This window comes from Schistocerca cancellata, chromosome 5, assembly GCF_023864275.1.
Source record: "Schistocerca cancellata isolate TAMUIC-IGC-003103 chromosome 5, iqSchCanc2.1, whole genome shotgun sequence".
Lineage (NCBI taxonomy): Eukaryota > Metazoa > Arthropoda > Insecta > Orthoptera > Acrididae > Schistocerca > Schistocerca cancellata.
Genome location: NC_064630.1, coordinates 778797668 through 778816955, shown reverse-complemented (window position 1 = coordinate 778816955; position 19288 = coordinate 778797668). Strand labels below are relative to the sequence as shown.

At 46.4% G+C, this 19288-nt stretch overlaps 1 protein-coding gene and 1 non-coding gene across 2 annotated transcripts in view; both read right to left on the bottom strand.

Moving 5' to 3' along the window:
• Nucleotides 1–19288, bottom strand: part of LOC126187917 (mitogen-activated protein kinase kinase kinase 13) — a 496875-nt gene that overhangs the window by 237942 nt on the left and 239645 nt on the right. The window lies entirely within an intron of this gene.
• Trnat-agu (transfer RNA threonine (anticodon AGU)) lies at nucleotides 15103–15174 on the bottom strand. The gene has a single exon. It is a non-coding gene; the product is annotated as a tRNA-Thr (tRNA).

The following is a 19288-nucleotide window of genomic DNA, read 5'->3' as shown; positions in this document are numbered from 1 at the left end:
ACTCTATGCTCAATTCTATAATTTCTCTCCTATCGCGGACCATTCGCAAGGGACGGAAATATCAGCCAAAGTGACATTCAGGAATATATAGGTGATTTAAAACAAGGAGCTATATAATTAAAGTGCAGCAAATCACAGAGGTCCAAAGTGGGTTGTAATTATCGTATGGCAACGAAACTTAGTAGGTAGTCTAGTGCGTTAATGAGTAATTTACGCTGAAAAAAAATTGTTCCAATTTTCGCAAATCTTGCGCTGCGCTTGCAAGAAAGACGTATACAAATGTTCCCATATGTAATGGATTAGGACCGGTATGTGAGCAGAAAAGGTGAAGCAAGTGAGGATGGCATAATGTTCATTTTATTATTAATCACCGTTTACACAATTTGTTCAATATGAGCACCGGAAACAACGACAACAAGGTGCTGCATCCGTAAAAACGACGTGATCATCAGTTGCTCGCAGCTGTTCCGTTGTAATCTGAGTAATGTGTTCCTATGTACTGGACTTCAAATCAAATAGAGACCAAACGTGGCTCCGGTAAACGCGTTCTTTTACATACACCGCCCCAAAAGTCACAAGGATTGAGATCAGGTGATCTTGCACGTAGTGCATCTGGAAAACTTCTGGAGATTCGTGGAGGGTCGCGTTAAGCAGATCTGTCAATGGGCAAGCAACATGAGGTGTTGCCTCACCTTGCATGAAAACAGTGGCTTCCACGCGGTCTTCCGAAGCAGGAATCACACGTTATCTAAGGTGGTCTCGTAACGTACATACACTCCTGAAAATTGAAATAAGAACACCGTGAATTCATTGTCCCAGGAAGGGGAAACTTTATTGACACATTCCTGGGGTCAGATACATCATATGATCACACTGACAGAACCACAGGCACATAGACACAGGCAACAGAGCATACAGTGTATATCCACCTTTCGCAGCAATGCAGGCTGCTATTCTCCCATGGAGACGATCGTAGAGATGCTGGATGTAGTCCTGTGGAACGGCTTGCCATGCCATTTCCACCTGGCGCCTCAATTGGACCAGCGTTCGTGCTGGACGTGCAGACCGCGTGAGACAACGCTTCATCCAGTCCCAAACATGCTCAATGGGGGACAGATCCGGAGATCTTGCTGGCCAGGGTAGTTGACTTACACCTTCTAGAGCACGTTGGGTGGCACGGGATACATGCGGACGTGCATTGTCCTGTTGGAACAGCAAGTTCCCTTGCCGGTCTAGGAATGGTAGAACGATGGGTTCGATGACGGTTTGGATGTACCGTGCACTATTCAGTGTCCCCTCGACGATCACCAGTGGTGTACGGCCAGTGTAGGAGATCGCTCCCCACACCATGATGCCGGGTGTTGGCCCTGTGTGCCTCGGTCGTATGCAGTCCTGATTGTGGCGCTCACCTGCACGGCGCCAAACACGCATACGACCATCATTGGCACCAAGGCAGAAGCGACTCTCATCGCTGAAGACGACACGTCTCCATTCGTCCCTCCATTCACGCCTGTCGCGACACCACTGGAGGCGGGCTGCACGACGTTGGGGCGTGAGCGGAAGACGGCCTAACGGTGTGCGGGATCGTAGCCCAGCTTCATGGAGACGGTTGCGAATGGTCCTCGCCGATACCCCAGGAGCAACAGTGTCCCTAATTTGCTGGGAAGTGGCGGTGCGGTCCCCTACGGCACTGCGTAGGATCCTACGGTCTTGGCGTGCATCCGTGCGTCGCTGCGGTCCGGTCCCAGGTCGACGGGCACTTGCACCTTCCGCCGACCACTGGCGACAACATCGATGTACTGTGGAGACCTCACGCCCCCACGTGTTGAGCAATTCGGCGGTACGTCCACCCGGCCTCCCGCATGCCCACTATACGCCCTCGCTCAAAGTCCGTCAACTGCACATACGGTTCACGTCCACGCTGTCGCGGCATGTTACCAGTGTTAAAGACTGCGATGGAGCTCCGTATGCCACGGCAAACTGGCTGACACTGACGGCGGCGGTGCACAAATGCTGCGCAGCTAGCGCCATTCGACGGCCAACACCGCGGTTCCTGGTGTGTCCGCTGTGCCGTGCGTGTGATCATTGCTTGTACAGCCCTCTCGCAGTGTCCGGAGCAAGTATGGTGGGTCTGACACACCGGTGTCAATGTGTTCTTTTTTCCATTTCCAGGAGTGTACATTACGGTAAACCTGACAGGCCTTCTGGATGTATCCCTTCAAAGAAGAACGGGCCGAGAACTAAGTTTTTGTAAATCCACACCACACAGTCACATACGGCAAGTGCAATTGCTCTTCTTGTACAACATGCTGATTATCAGTATCCCAGACTCTGCAGTTCTGTGTATTCACTGCACCTTTCCGTGTAAAATGTGCCCCGTCACTCCACAGAACAGTGCCCAGCCGCATGTCATAAACTTCGATCCTGGCGAGAAAGCGAAGAGCAAGTTCAGAACGTTGCTGCGGATCACGAGGTTTCAGTTCCTGCATCATCTGTATCTTGTACGAGTAGCAATGCAACACAGACCGCAAACTTTCCTTTCTGTTGACCACGGAATGGGAAATTCTCGTGACACTGTACGAGCCGGCTGAGGTGGCCGAGCGGTTCTAGGCGCTACAGTCTGAGGACGCGCGACCGCTACGGTCGCAGGTTCGAATCCTGCCTCGGGCATGGATGTGTGTGACGTCCTTAGGTTAGTTAGGTTTAAGTACAGGGCTATTACAAATGATTGAAGCGATTTCATAAATTCACTGTAGCTCCATTCATTGACACATGGTCACGACACACTACAGATACGTAGAAAAACTCAAAGTTTTGTTCGGCTGAAGCCGCACTTCAGGTTTCTGCCGTCAGAGCGTATCAGAGCACAGTGAGACAAAATGGTGACAGGAGCCGAGAAAGCGTATGTCGTGCTTGAAATGCACTCACATCAGTCAGTCATAACAGTGCAACGACACTTCATGACGAAGTTCAACAAAGATCCACCAACTGCTAACTCCATTCGGCGATGGTATGCGCAGTTTAAAGCTTCTGGATGCCTCTGTAAGGGGAAATCAACGGGTCGGCCTGCAGTGAGCGAAGAAACGGTAGAAACGCGTGCGGGCAAGTTTCACGCGTAGCCCGCGGAAAATTGGCTCATGCCACAACTGGAGACCGACAGCGCCAACTTCATCTTTCAACAGGATGGTGCTCTACTGCACTTCCATCATGATGTTTGGCATTTCTTAGACAGGAGATTGGAAAACCGACGGATCGGTCGTGGTGGAGATCATGATCAGCAATTCATGTCATGGCCTCCACGCTCTCCCGACTTAACCCCATGCGATTTCTTTCTGTGGGGTTATGTGAAAGATTCAGTGTTTAAACCTCCTCTACCAAGAAACGTGCCAGAACTGCGAGCTCGCATCAACGATGCTTTCGAACTCATTGATGGGGACATGCTGCGCCGAGTGTAGGAGGAACTTGATTATCGGCTTGACGTCTGCCGAATCACTAAAGGGGCACATATCGAACATTTGTGAATGCCTAAAAAAACTTTTTGAGTTTTTGTATGTGTGTGTGCAAAGCATTGTGAAAATATCTCAAATAATAAAGTTATTGTAGAGCTGTGAAATCGCTTCAGTCATTTGTAATAACCCTGTAGTTCTAAGTTCTAGGGGACTGATGACCTCAGATGTTAAGTCCCATAGTGCTCAGAGCCATTTGAACCCTGTCCGAGTACTAGCACTACTTGGGGCAAGGGCTGCATGGTCAGTTACAGCAACAGCAATGTCGTCAATAAGTTCCACCACGACAGGACGCGTTCCTCTTTCAGGTGCCACAGCGAGCTCACTCGGGGTTTCAAATTTCATTTTCATCTTCTTTAAACCCTTTACCAATATCGACCCTTTCCTCAGAACTTTCAGTCGGCAATACTCTGCCAATGCAGCACTGTTATTTCTGCCGTTAACATAAAAGTTTCACTAACAGCACACCGTCTCTCCTCTCGAGAGCCATACTGTTCGATCACGTTATGGCTTGTCAAATGACAGCGTGGATATCGCTAACACAGTGTACAGCGCCGAATTTGCACCTGGTGGTCACAATTGGAACTTTTTGTCCAAGCATTAAAGAATTAGCGTATCTACCAAGGTTCGTTACATGTGGTAATTACAACCCAAACTGGACCTCTGTGAGCATCTGTAATTTAATTATGCCCACCCGGGACCAGAAAACAATACCGTTGCCTCACGCGTCGTAAGGAACAATTACGAGCAGAACAACACAGAAGCAAACAACTTTCGCAATGTACTTGTGACAATGGCGCAATACGCGTACTTTACAGCAACAAACAGCTGAACTGAAATAAGCAGTTTTGTCAGGAGAGCACTGGTCTGCGTTTCCGCCAGTAAATAATTAGGTTAGTAAGCAGCAAAAGCTGTGGGCACGGCTCTTACCTAGCAAACCAACGTGACGAGCGGATATCTGGCGCCTAACACGCGTGTTGTATTTTAAGTGGAAACTGTGACACAAACCACGTCTGTGTGGAACGCGATGCAGAGGTCAGCAGGAGGCAGCAAATAATGTGGTCAAGATTAGACGCAGCAGGGGCAGTAGAAGCGCTGCGGCCACCGACTGACTGTTTAGCGGGGGGCTGTCTAACGCCGCGTCATTAGAGTCTCGCATTGGGGGCGTCACTTGCGCGGTGGCCTCGTTACTCGCGGAGAAGCCGTGCCACGTACTGCTGGAACAATTTGGCGGGCTCACCACAAGAGACAACCGTACGTAAACATGGCGTAAGGCCAGGTGAACCAACTCGGCACCTTTAATAAAACGGGCATGCTATGGCAGAAAGGCTCCACTGCAGCAGGGCATTTTCTTATTCGAGTATATTAGTGCACACAAGCAAAACGTTTACAAAGTGGTGAATGTAATTTTTTCGTAATTCAAAGTGCGGGGAAAACATGTTCTGTGATGGTGGCATGCACACGGGCTAGTGAAAAAAATTTGCATTACTCCGTCTTCTTGTCCAAATATTTCTCGTGCTGCCAACCACAAAAGTCGGGAGAAAATGTTTGTAGACGTGCATAGATACATTTTCGTGTTACGGGTCAGTAGACAATCGGGAGTCTTAGGAAAATCAAGAAAAGTGGCCGTTATCTACAGTTTTCTCAGATTAGGAAATTTACTACAGGAATTGATACAATTGCTAATTCGTCAGAGACGTCACATTCCAGAGATAACTGTGACACAAAGCAACAAGTTTTACTACTGTCAGATAAGCTGTCACTGAGCTCCGCCAGGGCCTTAGCAGCGACCATTGTTCGTCGCCGCTACAGACCTACCCGAGAGCCGATGGCCACATTTTCCCTGGAACATTTAAGTCTTTATTCTCAAACTGCTAATACCAGCATCAAAATTTAAATTATTTCAGAACTTCTCGCCATTTTACGAAATTACCCCATAAGGACTAAGATAATAGTAAACAACATGACAAAAGAATAGGCGTCCCATTTCTGGTCTCTAACATGACACGTAACTACCTCAGAAGAAAAAGATGTCAGTAAGAAAATTAACACCAAACAACACATAGATAACACGGGTAGAACATTAAAGGATAAAAATAACAAGTGAAAGCCAAATTAAATTTTATAATGCCATTTATATATGGAGCAGAAAGTTGGACAATAAGATCAAAAGACCTACGACAACTTAGAACATCAGACATGAAGATCCTTAGATAAGTCAAATGCTGCGTAAGAGAAGAGAGGATGAGTAATGAAAAATAAGCAAAGAGCTGGGGATACAACCGTTAACTGAAAAAAGTAATACAACGAAAGCAGTATTGGAAAGAGCACGTGTTGTGTAGTTCACCCCAGAGATTCCCTCAATAAGAGATAGTGGAACAAGCAGTGTGGGAGAGCCGATAAAGAGATGGTGAGGTCATAAGGCCTAATCCTGGATTGGCAGGAGGAGGGGGGGGGGCGGAGGGGAGGAGGTCACCACCGGCAAGCTTAGCGAAACTTACAGATGTTTTTGTTATCCTATGGCGTCAACTATCTCATGTACCTTTAATTGTAAATCTTTCAATACAACACTCATCGTTTCCTTGGTTTTCATCCTTCAGGCAGATTATCTTCCAGAGCAGTACAGTCACGTCTGAAAACTGCCACCCATTCGTTAATGGCTGATGTTAATGAAGTGCCCTCATATATTGTTACCAACTTTGGACAAATTTCCACTGACGAAAAACAATGCAAAATAAACATTTTGTTGCTGAACTTAATTAAAGTCCTTAAATGTTACGTCTACTCGGGAACCTGTCTACAGGTCTTGTCACCAGTGATAAGCTGCATCAAATACAAACGGACTTTGTCTGATAGCACAGTATGTCCCGTAATCCATAATTCGTAACAAAAACTAAACAGTGCAGTCTGCGGAGTTTACTGAGTCAAACATAAAACTATGTCTGCCTGTCGTTAATAACTATCGGGAACGATTGAAATGCTTAAAACAAAGATTTTTATAACGACAAAGTATTCTAGATACGGGTTTGGTGGGGAGAGACAAAAAACAAGTGTTTTACAGAGCCACAAAAACTAAACTATTCCGCAGATCGAGCTGACACTTGACTTACATTTTTCAAAATAACGAAAGCAAAAACTCTTTCACAGCTAAGCTATCTATGGGTTAGAACGATAACGTTTTTCATGACTGTCATAAACCTCGTAAAAGAAATAAGAAGGAAGATTAGCGTCTGACTTTCCGTTGACGAAAGCTTCATTAGAGGCGGAACACACGTTCGGATTGAGGAATTCGTCAGCGTCCTTCTCAGTGGATCCATCCCGAAACATTCCTCAAGATATTTTAGGGAAACCACGCAAATTCTCAAATGGATCTGAACCACCACCGGATTTTGGTACCAGCTGGGTCCTTTTGGCCAAATAGTCTCCTTGTCTGTACTAGTCTGCCACTAACGTGCTCGTAGCTTCGTCCGTCGTGCGCTATTTCGCTTCGAAATCAGCAAGATTCCTTCAATTACTCTACTATGTGGTCCTCCATTTCTATGTTAAATTTATCAAAAATATCATTTCTCCTTTTCTTCGCTACTCTCTTAGCCGTAGTTTCAATCTTTGCATTAGTTCATTAGACTGTTCACTCCATTCAACAGTTCTATCAATTATTTTTCACCGCCACAGATCATAGTTCTTTCACACTGAATTTCAATTCCATATCTGAATCTTTCTACCGTTTCCTTCATTGATTCTTTGACACAGACCCTGAAAGAAGAAGCGAAAGGCCGCAGCCGTGCTTTACGCTCTTTAATCGTAGCACTTCCCTTTCCGTCTTTCATTCTTACTGCTCTCCGTTTGTTGTACAATCCACGTCTTTATCTGCAACGTATACCAATTTTTCTGAGGATTTCAAATATCATGCAGCATTTTAAATTGTTCAAAGTTGTTCCTAGGTCAACAAATTCTTTTTTTACAATGTTTTTATTACTTGGTTTTCTTGTCTGTTTGGTGCGGATTTTTCAATTGATTTAAAAGTAACTTCCCAGTGGGCTAGGACTTTGAATTTCGAACATAGCTCAGAGCGAGATCGTAATGCAGCAATAACTCTCTTTGTGTAGCGCGTGGTGGAGGGTACCACGTGTACGACACAGCGTTTCCCCCTTTTCCTGTTCCCGTCGCGAAGGTACGTGGGAAAAGCGATTGCTGCTAAGTCTCCGTACGAGATCGAATCTCTCTCATTTTTGCCTTTACGGTCTTTTGCGATATATATGTAGGAGGAGACGATAAACAGAAAGAAACCTGGAATTTCCCACATGTCTCTATTGTAATCTACCCAGAATGTTTGCATGATTGAAAAGAAGACTAAAACGCGGAAAGTAATTATTTAAACAAAAATTAGTTTTTACTATATCTTGCCCCATACAGACAGCCGTGAACATTTGTGAATGCGATTTCTTAATAGCTATCAACATATTTGTAAGAATTAAAAAGAAAATGTGAGGCGCATGCAATACATAATTGATGCATGAATAGTTCACCTTCTCAATATTACACGACTTAATAATTAATTAATTAATAGTTCACCTTGTTATTGTCATCTACTGCATGCGCCTTACGCTTTTCGTTTTAAATGCTAACGATACTTTCACACATATCAAAAATTCATAATCACAAATTTTCAGGATTTTCTGTATAGGGTTAAGGATCTGTATGGCGCTAGGGGAAATTATTTTATGTTTTCTAACCTCATTTGAAAAGGTATTGTATCAAAAATTCATTTTTACTTAAATAAGCTTAAATCTGGTCTCCATTATCAAATGCAGCTTCATAACTTTACGTTTCCTGCAGCTAAACTGATCCTGAGGGTAGAGTTAACGCACAGAACTCTTTACGAACTCTTTACGGAAGGCACGGTGGTCAGCCGTGGCAGAAGCGGCAGCGGCCGCACCGGAAGCCTAGCCGAGGAACCAGGGCGGTCTCTCTCTCTCTCTCTCTCTCTGTAAGAAGCCGAGGCTCGGCGTAAGGCGCGCGCCAATCCATTATCCCGCTCGGACTGCCGGCTTTCTCTATTCTACTCCGCCGTGCTGTACACAAGGAACTCCCTGCTCTGCCGTCCCGTGTCGCCGCAGACTGCAGGGCGGGACACACTTGCTCTCCCCCGGCACTCGCGTGTCGCAGGCACGGATGCCAGCACACGCACGTCACTGGCGGGCTACCACACTTTGTACACGAGAATTCTCCCGTACGCCGATCCGACGCGCTCACAGTATCGCTACCAACACAACGCTTTATACGAGGAAATCGCGCGGCACAATTGACTGTCCCGCTGTCGTGCGCCAGCAGCGCCAACACTCTATAAAGGCGAGGCGGTTACACGTCAACTAGCTGGCAACCCCGGCATCCGTCATCAATTTTCATAACGATTACTCCTGAACAACATTTTATAATGAACCGAGAGGCCTCGACCAGAGGGCTTTCCCGCGGTGACAATTTCAGAAATGAAGGTAACACACGTACGAGTTTTAATGAAGTAAATTAGTCTTGTAAATGGATCATTTGGAAGGAGATTTATCAAAATATTTTGAAAGCGTAAAAAACTAATACGTCCAATATTGATTCTCCATGGACATTTTCTTTGGTTTATGCTCTCTTTGATGGCTTCGAACAACCATAAAATAAATGCCAAACTGGTGGGACTGAGATATCACCTCGAGCTTCGACGTCTCCTATTCGTAGGATATTGCTAATCGATTTTCCAAGATTGTTCCTCGCATTTTCGTTCCTTCCCAGCACTACCTGTGGTATTTAGCCCCTCTTTTAGCCACATGGGCGTCAACTTCCGCCTTTTTAATGTTTCATTACTGTAATTCTCATCAACATAATTAACGACGGGATTTCGCCTACCTTAGTTTCATATTATAACGCTCCAAAATGAGAGTGGAAATCAGGAAATGTAAAACGTTTTTCTTGTTGGTGAATGTCGCAACCAGCCACAAAAAGTTTTTGAATGTTTAGTTTCACTGTCATAACCGGTTTTGCGGTACCATACCCACCTTCAGATGGCTAATATATTTCCTTGCATAGACGTTTTGGTTAACAGCATGTTTCTTTAGTCAGTACCGCCATTTGACTGTTTTTATTTGCAGTGTTACATTTACACGATCATGATTCCGGCTTCAAAGTGCCATTATCAAGTGTTTTACTGTTATACAGTGCCTAAGATCGCACAGTATGCCATCATAGGCACTGTATAACATTAAAACACTTGATAATGGCACTTTGAAGCCGAAATCATGATCGTCTAAATGTAACACTGCAAATAAAAAACAGTCAAATGGCGGTACTGACTTTAAAGAAATACACTCCTGGAAATGGAAAAAAGAACACATTGACACCGGTGTGTCAGACCCACCATACTTGCTCCGGACACTGCGAGAGGGCTGTACAAGCAATGATCACACGCACGGCACAGCGGACACACCAGGAACAGCGGTGTTGGCCGTCGAATGGCGCTAGCTGCGCAGCATTTGTGCACCGCCGCCGTCAGTGTCAGCCAGTTTGCCGTGGCATACGGAGCTCCATCGCAGTCTTTAACACTGGTAGCATGCCGCGACAGCGTGGACGTGTACCGTATGTGCAGTTGACGGACTTTGAGCGAGGGCGTATAGTGGGCATGCGGGAGGCCGGGTGGACGTACCGCCGAATTGCTCAACACGTGGGGCGTGAGGTCTCCACAGTACATCGATGTTGTCGCCAGTGGTCGGCGGAAGGTGCACGTGCCCGTCGACCTGGGACCGGACCGCAGCGACGCACGGATGCACGCCAAGACCGTAGGATCCTACGCAGTGCCGTAGGGGACCGCACCGCCACTTCCCAGCAAATTAGGGACACCGTTGCTCCTGGGGTATCGGCGAGGACCATTCGCAACCGTCTCCATGAAGCTGGGCTACGGTCCCGCACACCGTTAGGCCGTCTTCCGCTCACGCCCCAACATCGTGCAGCCCGCCTCCAGTGGTGTCGCGACAGGCGTGAATGGAGAGACGAATGCAGACGTGTCGTCTTCAGCGATGAGAGTCGCTTCTGCCTTGGTGCCAATGATGGTCGTATGCGTGTTTGGCGCCGTGCAGGGGAGCGCCACAATCAGGACTGCATACGACCGAGGCACACAGGGCCAACACCCGGCATCATGGTGTGGGGAGCGATCTCCTACACTGGCCGTACACCACTGGTGATCGTCGAGGGGACACTGAATAGTGCACGGTACATCCAAACCGTCATCGAACCCATCGTTCTACCATTCCTAGACCGGCAAGGGAACTTGCTGTTCCAACAGGACAATGCACGTCCGCATGTATCCCGTGCCACCCAACGTGCTCTAGAAGGTGTAAGTCAACTACCCTGGCCAGCAAGATCTCCGGATCTGTCCCCCATTGAGCATGTTTGGGACTGGATGAAGCGTCGTCTCACGCGGTCTGCACGTCCAGCACGAACGCTGGTCCAACTGAGGCGCCAGGTGGAAATGGCATGGCAAGCCGTTCCACAGGACTACATCCAGCATCTCTACGATCGTCTCCGTGGGAGAATAGCAGCCTGCATTGCTGCGAAAGGTGGATATACACTGTACTAGTGCTGACATTGTGCATGCTCTGTTGCCTGTGTCTATGTGCCTGTGGTTCTGTCAGTGTGATCATGTGATGTATCTGACCCCAGGAATGTGTCAATAAAGTTTCCCCTTCCTGGGACAATGAATTCACGGTGTTCTTATTTCAATTTCCAGGAGTGTATATTACGACTGCGGTCCCACATTATGAAAAAATTATTAACAGCATGTTGTCTGCTCTATGCTCCACATGAATTATAGTATTTATCAGTTACTTCATTAATAAAAATACGCTAGAGAGAGAGACACAGAGAGAGAGAGAGAGAGAGAGAGACAGAGAGGTGGAAAATAGTTGTGTTCACTTACGTACATTATAGCGTATTTTTATTAGTGAAGCAACGGATGAAGTGGCATTAAATACCCAAATATACTTGTGCAGTGTAGAGCTGACGACCTGCTGTTAACCAAAACATCTACGTAACGGAAAATGTTAGCCATCTGCAGATGGGCATTGTGGCCCGAAACCGGTTATGGAAGAAAATAAAACATTCATAAAGTATTTGCGTCATTCACTATCTATCATTAACGGCCGCGGAGTTCACAAGATCCAACAAGGATAAAAAAAGAACCATCATTCTGTTCACAATGTTTAGAATCCGTAAGTTAACGAAACGAGCGAGCTGCCTCTTCACCGCTGAAGCTCATTGTCTCCCCATATGTGTGAGACAGCTTCCTCTGGCACTAGGTCTCTGAACTTAAGAACCAGCACCGGCTTTCGGTGGCGCTGCAGTTGAACAGGGTCCAAACGCAACTTTTCCAGAGTGCAGAGCATCGACTGTAAACAAACTCAACGACCAAGTTACGGAAAGAGCTACAGCTGAACGACAGAACATTACAAAAGGGTGATGTAAAGTATACTGTACTTCACGAACGTCACAAGGCTCATATTCATTAGGTATTCGAAGGAACCAACGTGTGGCAGCGCAGTTCCAGATTATGAGAGGATAGCAGAATTAATTTGACCAATATCTCTCGTTTTATTAATTCTTACGCGACTTGTTCTTAATTTGTTACTAATAATTTTTGCAATGTCTTCATTAAGCGACACCACACAGATCTTACTGTACTATCGGCTGTTACGAAAGCCCTTTATTATTATGACAGTTATCAAGATAATCATGAGGCACAGGAACAGAGCCCAATACTTAAAATCTGAAAAAGACTGGGTCTTATGAAGAATATTTAGCTGTTATGATCAGACCCTGTTGATCAGTTAAATGTGAAACATTTGAGAGATAGAAAGATGTCAAAGCTATCACCGGCGTGTTATAAGTTTGTTTTCTGAGCACAATGTTGGACAGAACGTGTTCACCACCACAACACAGCAGGTTTAAGGCAGTCGACGAAGTTTATTTCGCTGTGACAACGCCGGTCAGTGCAGTCCAGTCCCAGGACGCCCAGTCACAAGTACACTACTGGCCATTAAAATTGCTACACCACGAAGATGACGTGCTACAGACGCGAAATTTAACCGACAGAAAGAAGATGCAGTGATATGCTTAGTGATATGATTAGCTTTTCAGAGCATTCACACAAGGTTGGTGCCGGTGGTGACACCTACAACATGCTGACATGAGGAAAGTTTATAACCGATTTCTCATACACAAGCAGCAGTTGACCGGCGTTGCCTGGTGGAACGTTGTTGTGATGCCTCGTTCAAGGAGGAGAAATGCGTACCATCACGTTTCCGACTTTGATAAAGGTCGGATTGTAGCCTATCGCGATTGCGGTTTATCGTATCGCGACATTGCTGCTCGCGTTGGTGGAGATCCAATATTAGCAGAATATGGAATCGGTGGGTTCAGGAGGGTAATACGGAACGCCGTGCTGGATCCCAACGGCCTCTTATCGCTAGCAGTCGAGATGACAGGCATCTTATCCGCATGGCTGTAACGGATCGTGCAGCCACGTCTTGATCCCTGAGTCAACAGTTGGGGACATTTGGAAGACAACAACCATCTGCACGAACAGTTCGACGACGTTTGCAGCAGCATGTTGCAGATCCTGTACGGGCCTTTCTGGATACAGAAAATCTTCGACTGCTGCCCTGGCCAGCACATTCTCCAGATCTCTCACAAATAGAAAACGTCTGCTCAATGGTGGCCGAGCAACTGGCTTGTCGCAATACGCCAGTCACTACTCTTGTACTGTGAACTTGTGAACTGTGGTGCCGGCCGAAGTGGCCGTGCCGTTCTAGGCGCTGGAGTCTGGAACCGCGAGACCGCTACGGTCGCAGGTTCGAATCCTGCCTCGGGCATGGATGTGTGTGATGTCCTTAGGTTAGTTAGGTTTAACTAGTTCTAAGGTCTAGGGGACTAATGTCCTGAGAAGTTGAGTCCCATAGTGCTCAGAGCCATTTTGATGAACTGTGGTATCGTGTTGAAGCTACATGGGCAGCTGTACCTGTACACGTCATCCAAGCTCTGTTTGACTCAATGCCCAGGCGTATCAAGGGCGTTATTACTGCCAGAGGTGGTTGTTCTGGGTACTGATTTCTCAGGATCTATGCACCCAAATTGTGTGAAAATGTAATCACATGTCAGTTCTAGTATCATATATTTGTCCAAAGAATATCCGTTTATCATCTTCGTGTAGCAATTCTAATGGCCAGTAGTGTATAAGTGCAGATACCGGTGGCAGAGGACGGCGTAATGAGCAATATTACATCAGCATTTACTTCATTTGCTGACAAACAATTACAACTATTACGAGTAGGGTCTTCATACATAGAAGAGTATGTGCAATGAGCAATACGATTAATGCTGATTTTCCCCTGGGCAGCAAAATGTTTCAACGGGTCTCAGCACTATGGGACTTAACATCTGAGGTCAGCAGTCCCCTAGAACTTAGAACTACTGAAACCTAACTAACCTAAGGACATCACACACATCCATGCCCGAGGCAGGATTCGAACCTGCGACCGTAGCAACCGCGTGGTTCCGAACTGAAGCGCCTAGAACCGGGGCAATGTCCGGCCCTGGGGAGCAAGTCAGGTGTTGAAGTGTAAACGCGTGGATGCAAAACGTTTAGTCTATAGTGACAGGCGTAGTGCACTTACTGGTGCAGTTACGACCGTGCAGAAAACACCATGTAGTAAACAGTGTAATGCGTTTGCCGCAAGACTATACGAAGCTCTGAAAAACCAAACAACACAGTCACGTGTATAGGTCTGCACTTGACCTGTTGCACGCAGTACGTAACAACAGATTGCAGGCCGAACAAGAAGACGAGTGCCCGAGTCGCCGGGCAGCTGTCGGCTTTCCTTCCTCTCCCGCTGCTGCTGCTGACGTTTCGCGCGCTCCGCAGCCACAGCGACCGGAAAGCTGGGGCTGTGATGCAACAGCCCGCGCAGTCCCGCTACGCTATTAGCTGCGCCCGACACTGCCTCCTCTCATAATGAGCGCCATCTCACTCTCCCATCTGCGGGCAAACGTCCACCGCAAACACTGCAGTCCCAGCTACCAGTCATCTCTGCCGAGGAATCTACTCCCGTAGGCGCGTGACCATCTCTGCCTTGCATTCGCTAACATTCACAATTTTTTTTTGTTGCTAGCAGACGGAATAATTAGCATTACATTGTGTTCTTTCCTCCTATTTTTTTCTCTACAATTTCCTGAAATCTTAGGCGCAATAGCGCTCAGCAAGTTCCGCGTTTTGTATATCAAGTGGTCCTCATTTGCTGTGCGTTTAAAAGGATGTTGCGAACGATGTGAAATGGGACGAACACGTAAAGTTAGTGCTGCTCCAGCGTTTGGTGTTCTTACCAAGTAGACGTAACAACTGACATCGAACGAGTTCAGAGACGCACAGCTAAGATTGTATAAGGTCCGAATAACCCATACGAACGTCTGATAGAGGTGAAATGATACTACGTGGTTCCACAGACCTTTTCAAGTCTCAGACATCTGTGATGTGTGTATGCAGACTGGCACGACTAATGAAAATTTGTATCAAGGCCGGGATTCGAACCCGGGTCTCCTGCTCACTAGGCAGAAGCGCCAACCACTACGCCACCCTGGCACAGTGGCTTTGGACGATCGCACGGACTGCCCTAGCAAACCTTCCTCGTCAATCCTAATTCGCATTCAGCGCCTGAGCCCATTGGTATTTCACGTAAACTCTAACAGCATTGCATGGTCTCTCCAAATACGAGGGCAGTTCAGTAAGTAATGCAACACATTTTTTTTCTGAAACAGGGGTTGTTTTTTTTTCAGCATTGAAATACACCAGGTTATTCCCCAATCTTTTAGCTACACAACAATATTTTTCAACGTAATCTCCATTCAATGCTACGACCTTACGCCACCTTCAAATGAGGGCCTGTAGGCCTGCACGGTACCATTCCACTGGTCGATGTCGGAGCCAACGTCGTACTGCATCAATAATTTCTTCATCATCCGCGTAGTGCCTCCCACGGATTGCGTCCTCCATTGGGCCAAACATATGGAAATCCGACGGTGCGAGATCGGGGCCGTAGGGTGCATGAGGAAGAACAGTCCACTGAAGTTTTGTGAGCTCCTCTCGGGTGCGAGGACTTGTGTGAGGTCTTGCGTTGTCATGAAGAAGGAGAAGTTCGTTCAGATTTTTGTGCCTACGAACACGCTGAAGTCGTTTCTTCAATTCCTGAAGAGTAGCACAATACACTTCAGAGTTGATCGTTTGACCATGGGGAAGGACATCGAACAGAATAACCCCTTCAGCGTCCCAGAAGACTGTAACCGTGACTTTACCGGCGGAGGGTATGGCTTTAAAATTTTTCTTGGTAGGGGAGTGGGTGTGGCGCCACTCCATTGATTGCCGTTTTGTTTCAGGTTCGAAGTGATGAACCCATGTTTCATCGCCTGTAACAATCTTTGACAAGAAATTGTCACCCTCAGCCACATGACGAGCAAGCAATTACGCACAGATGGTTCTCCTTTGCTCTTTATGGTGTTCGGTTAGACAACGAGGGACACAGCGGGAACAAACCGTTGAATATCCCAACTGGTGAACAATTGTGACAGCACTACCAACAGAGATGTCAAGTTGAGCACTGAGTTGTTCGATGGTGATCCGTCGATCATCTCGAACGAGTGTGTTCGCACGCTCCGCCATTGCAGGAGTCACAGCTGTGCACGGCCGGCCCGCACGCGGGAGATCAGACAGTCTTGCTTGACCTTGCGGCGATGATGACACACGCTTTGCCCAACGACTCACCGTGCTTTTGTCCACTGCCAGATCACCGTAGACATTCTGCAAGCGCCTATGAATATCTGAGATGCCTTGGTTTTCCGCCAAAAGAAACTCGATCACTGCCTGTTGTTTGCAACGCACATCCGTTACAGACGCCATTTTAACAGCTCCGTACAGCGCTGCCACCTGTCGGAAGTCAATGAAACTATACTAGACGAAGCGGGAATGTTTGAAAATATTCCACAAGACATTTCCGGTTTTTTCAAGCAAAATTGGCCAAGAAAAAAAATGTGATGCATTACTTATTGAACTGCCCTCGTATAATGGAATAGCACCTCAGCATCAAACGAAACACGGGATCCTGCCTGAAACTATGTGGTTCCAGAGGCGCCAGGGTGGCGTAGTGGATAACGCATCTGCTTAAGAGCAGATCCTCGTTCGAATCACGACCTTGGGACAAAATTTCGTTTGTCGCTTTAGTCTGCGTATATACACAAAAGAGAGGTGGTCAGGGAGCCCAAATGGGATTCTGTGGAAAAAATCCAATGTCGTTTCTGCGAAAGCTTTTTGGGTAAATTTGGAGGACCACTATGCGATCATTCTGCTGATATTACAGGATTCAGGGTGCCTAGGAGGAATGATCAGTAGTCAGAGATATGACAGGAACGATAATTCGAAGCGAAACAGTCTAGTAAACACGGGTTCTAAGATACATCTTTAACAGCTATGAGCACTTATTCATCTTCGATAATGTGCAACCAATCTCTTCTACTGTGAGCTCTGTGCTTTCCATATTTTAGGAGGAGGTAGTGAGGACCAAAACATGAAAAAAATTGTCTAGTGAACATGGGCTATAAAATGTATCCTTAAGAGCTAAGAGTACTTAATCATATTCACTACTGTGAAACACATCTCTGCTAGCTCATAGCTCTTGAGACATGCATTTTAGAAACCATGTTTCCTGGACTTTTTTTTGCCTCTAATGTTTGTTCCTGTCATGTCCCCGAATACTGGCCATTCCACCTGCGGCACCCTGTGCATAGTGTCGAGGTAATGGGAATGACATAAGGGCGATTACAGCGTGTACAGTTGCAGGCAGTAATTTATATCTGCCTCAACACCGGAACAGGACAAATAAATTGCAATTATTATACAAATACCCTCCGCCATGCGCTGTACAGTGGTAGGCGAAGCCAAAGTTTAATACTGACGAAGATGATGTGTCTGAGAAACACAAGGCTTCAAAAACGGTTATGAAAAAACTACAACCTTTTTTATTATTTTCAGCTGGCAGCAAAAACTCATGGGAGATGTTCGAAACGGCTTATACGTTCATACCAATTTCTTGGACAGAGGCCCGTTGCATGTTTTCGAAGACCCTGAAATGGTATTCAAAGATTTCGCAGCTTACCGTCACATTTTGCTTAAGCGAGTCTGCAACCGGAATACCTGATGCATAAAATAATTATGTTCACGTTTCTCCTCACAGCTCTCTGCACAGATTACAAACCAGAGGGCTGAGATCGGGTGAAAGAGCTGACCGTGGAACTGGTCCTCTGGTGCCAATCCATCTGTCACGGTAGACACAGTCAGTCCATCTCCAACCAAACGGCTAAAATGTAACCATGCAAATTTTTCCATTATCAAGGACAAATTCTACAGGTGTCCCACAATCAATAGGTTGAATGACGTCGTTTGCAAGTGTTGTGCTCTTCAGCACAAAGAATCCTATCCTTTGCAAGGCTCCTCAACTCTGCGTAGCTGCTGCAGCCTGCCTGCTGTAGTCACGCGTTGGTCTTTCTCCACTATTTTAACCCCTTGCGCTCCCCTCCATGAACAAATTCACTATTCCTTAATGTCTCAGTATGGCTTCTCTCAACCCATCCTTTCACTGGCCACACAATTTTTCCACCAATACCTAAAACGCGAAGAACTCAAGAACATTTGTTTACATAATTTCTTTCATGTTAGTAGTCCACACTATCTACATCTACATCTACATTTATACTCCGCAAGCCACCCAACGGTGTGTGGCGGAGGGCACTTTACGTGCCACTGTCATTACCTCCCTTTCCTGTTCCAGTCGCGTATGGTTCGCGGGAAAAACGACTGTCTGAAAGCCTCCGTGCGCGCTCTAATCTCTCTAATTTTACATTCGTGATCTCCTCGGGAGGTATAAGTAGGTGGAAGCAATATATTCGATACCTCATCCAGAAACGCACCCTCTCGAAACCTGGCGAGCAAGCTACACCGCGATGCAGAGCGCCTCTCTTGCAGAGTCTGCCACTGGAGTTTGCTAAACATCTCCGTAACGTTATCACGGTTACCAAATAACCCTGTGACGAAACGCGCCGCTCTTCTTTGGATCTTCTCTATCTCCTCCGTCAACCCGATCTGGTACGGATCCCACACTGATGAGCAATACTCAAGTATAGGTCGAACAAGTGTTTTGTAAGCCACCTCCTTTGTTGATGGACTACATTTTCTAAGGACTCTCCCAATGAATCTCAACCTGGTACCCGCCTTACCAACAGTTAATTTTATATGATCATTTCACTTCAAATCGTTCCGCACGCATACTCCCAGATATTTTACAGAAGTAACTGCTACCAGTGTTTGTTCCGCTATCATATAATCATACAATAAAGGATCCTTCTTTCTATGTATTCGCAATAGATTACATTTGTCTATGTTAAGGGTCAGTTGCCACTCCCTGCACCAAGTGCCTATCCGCTGCAGATCTTCCTGCATTTCGCTACAACTTTAGACCTTAGTCCAAGTGTTTCTAGCATGTCTTGTGCACAACAACATTTTTGTTACAGATGCCTCAACTGGTACACAGAAGGTACTGGGACGTGTTTTGTGTATGGTGTTGGAGCTCAAACGTAAATGTACTCATAATATTTATCTGTTATGCTTATTGCGTAAAATATATTTGTCTTGTGACGTCTCACTTTTCTGC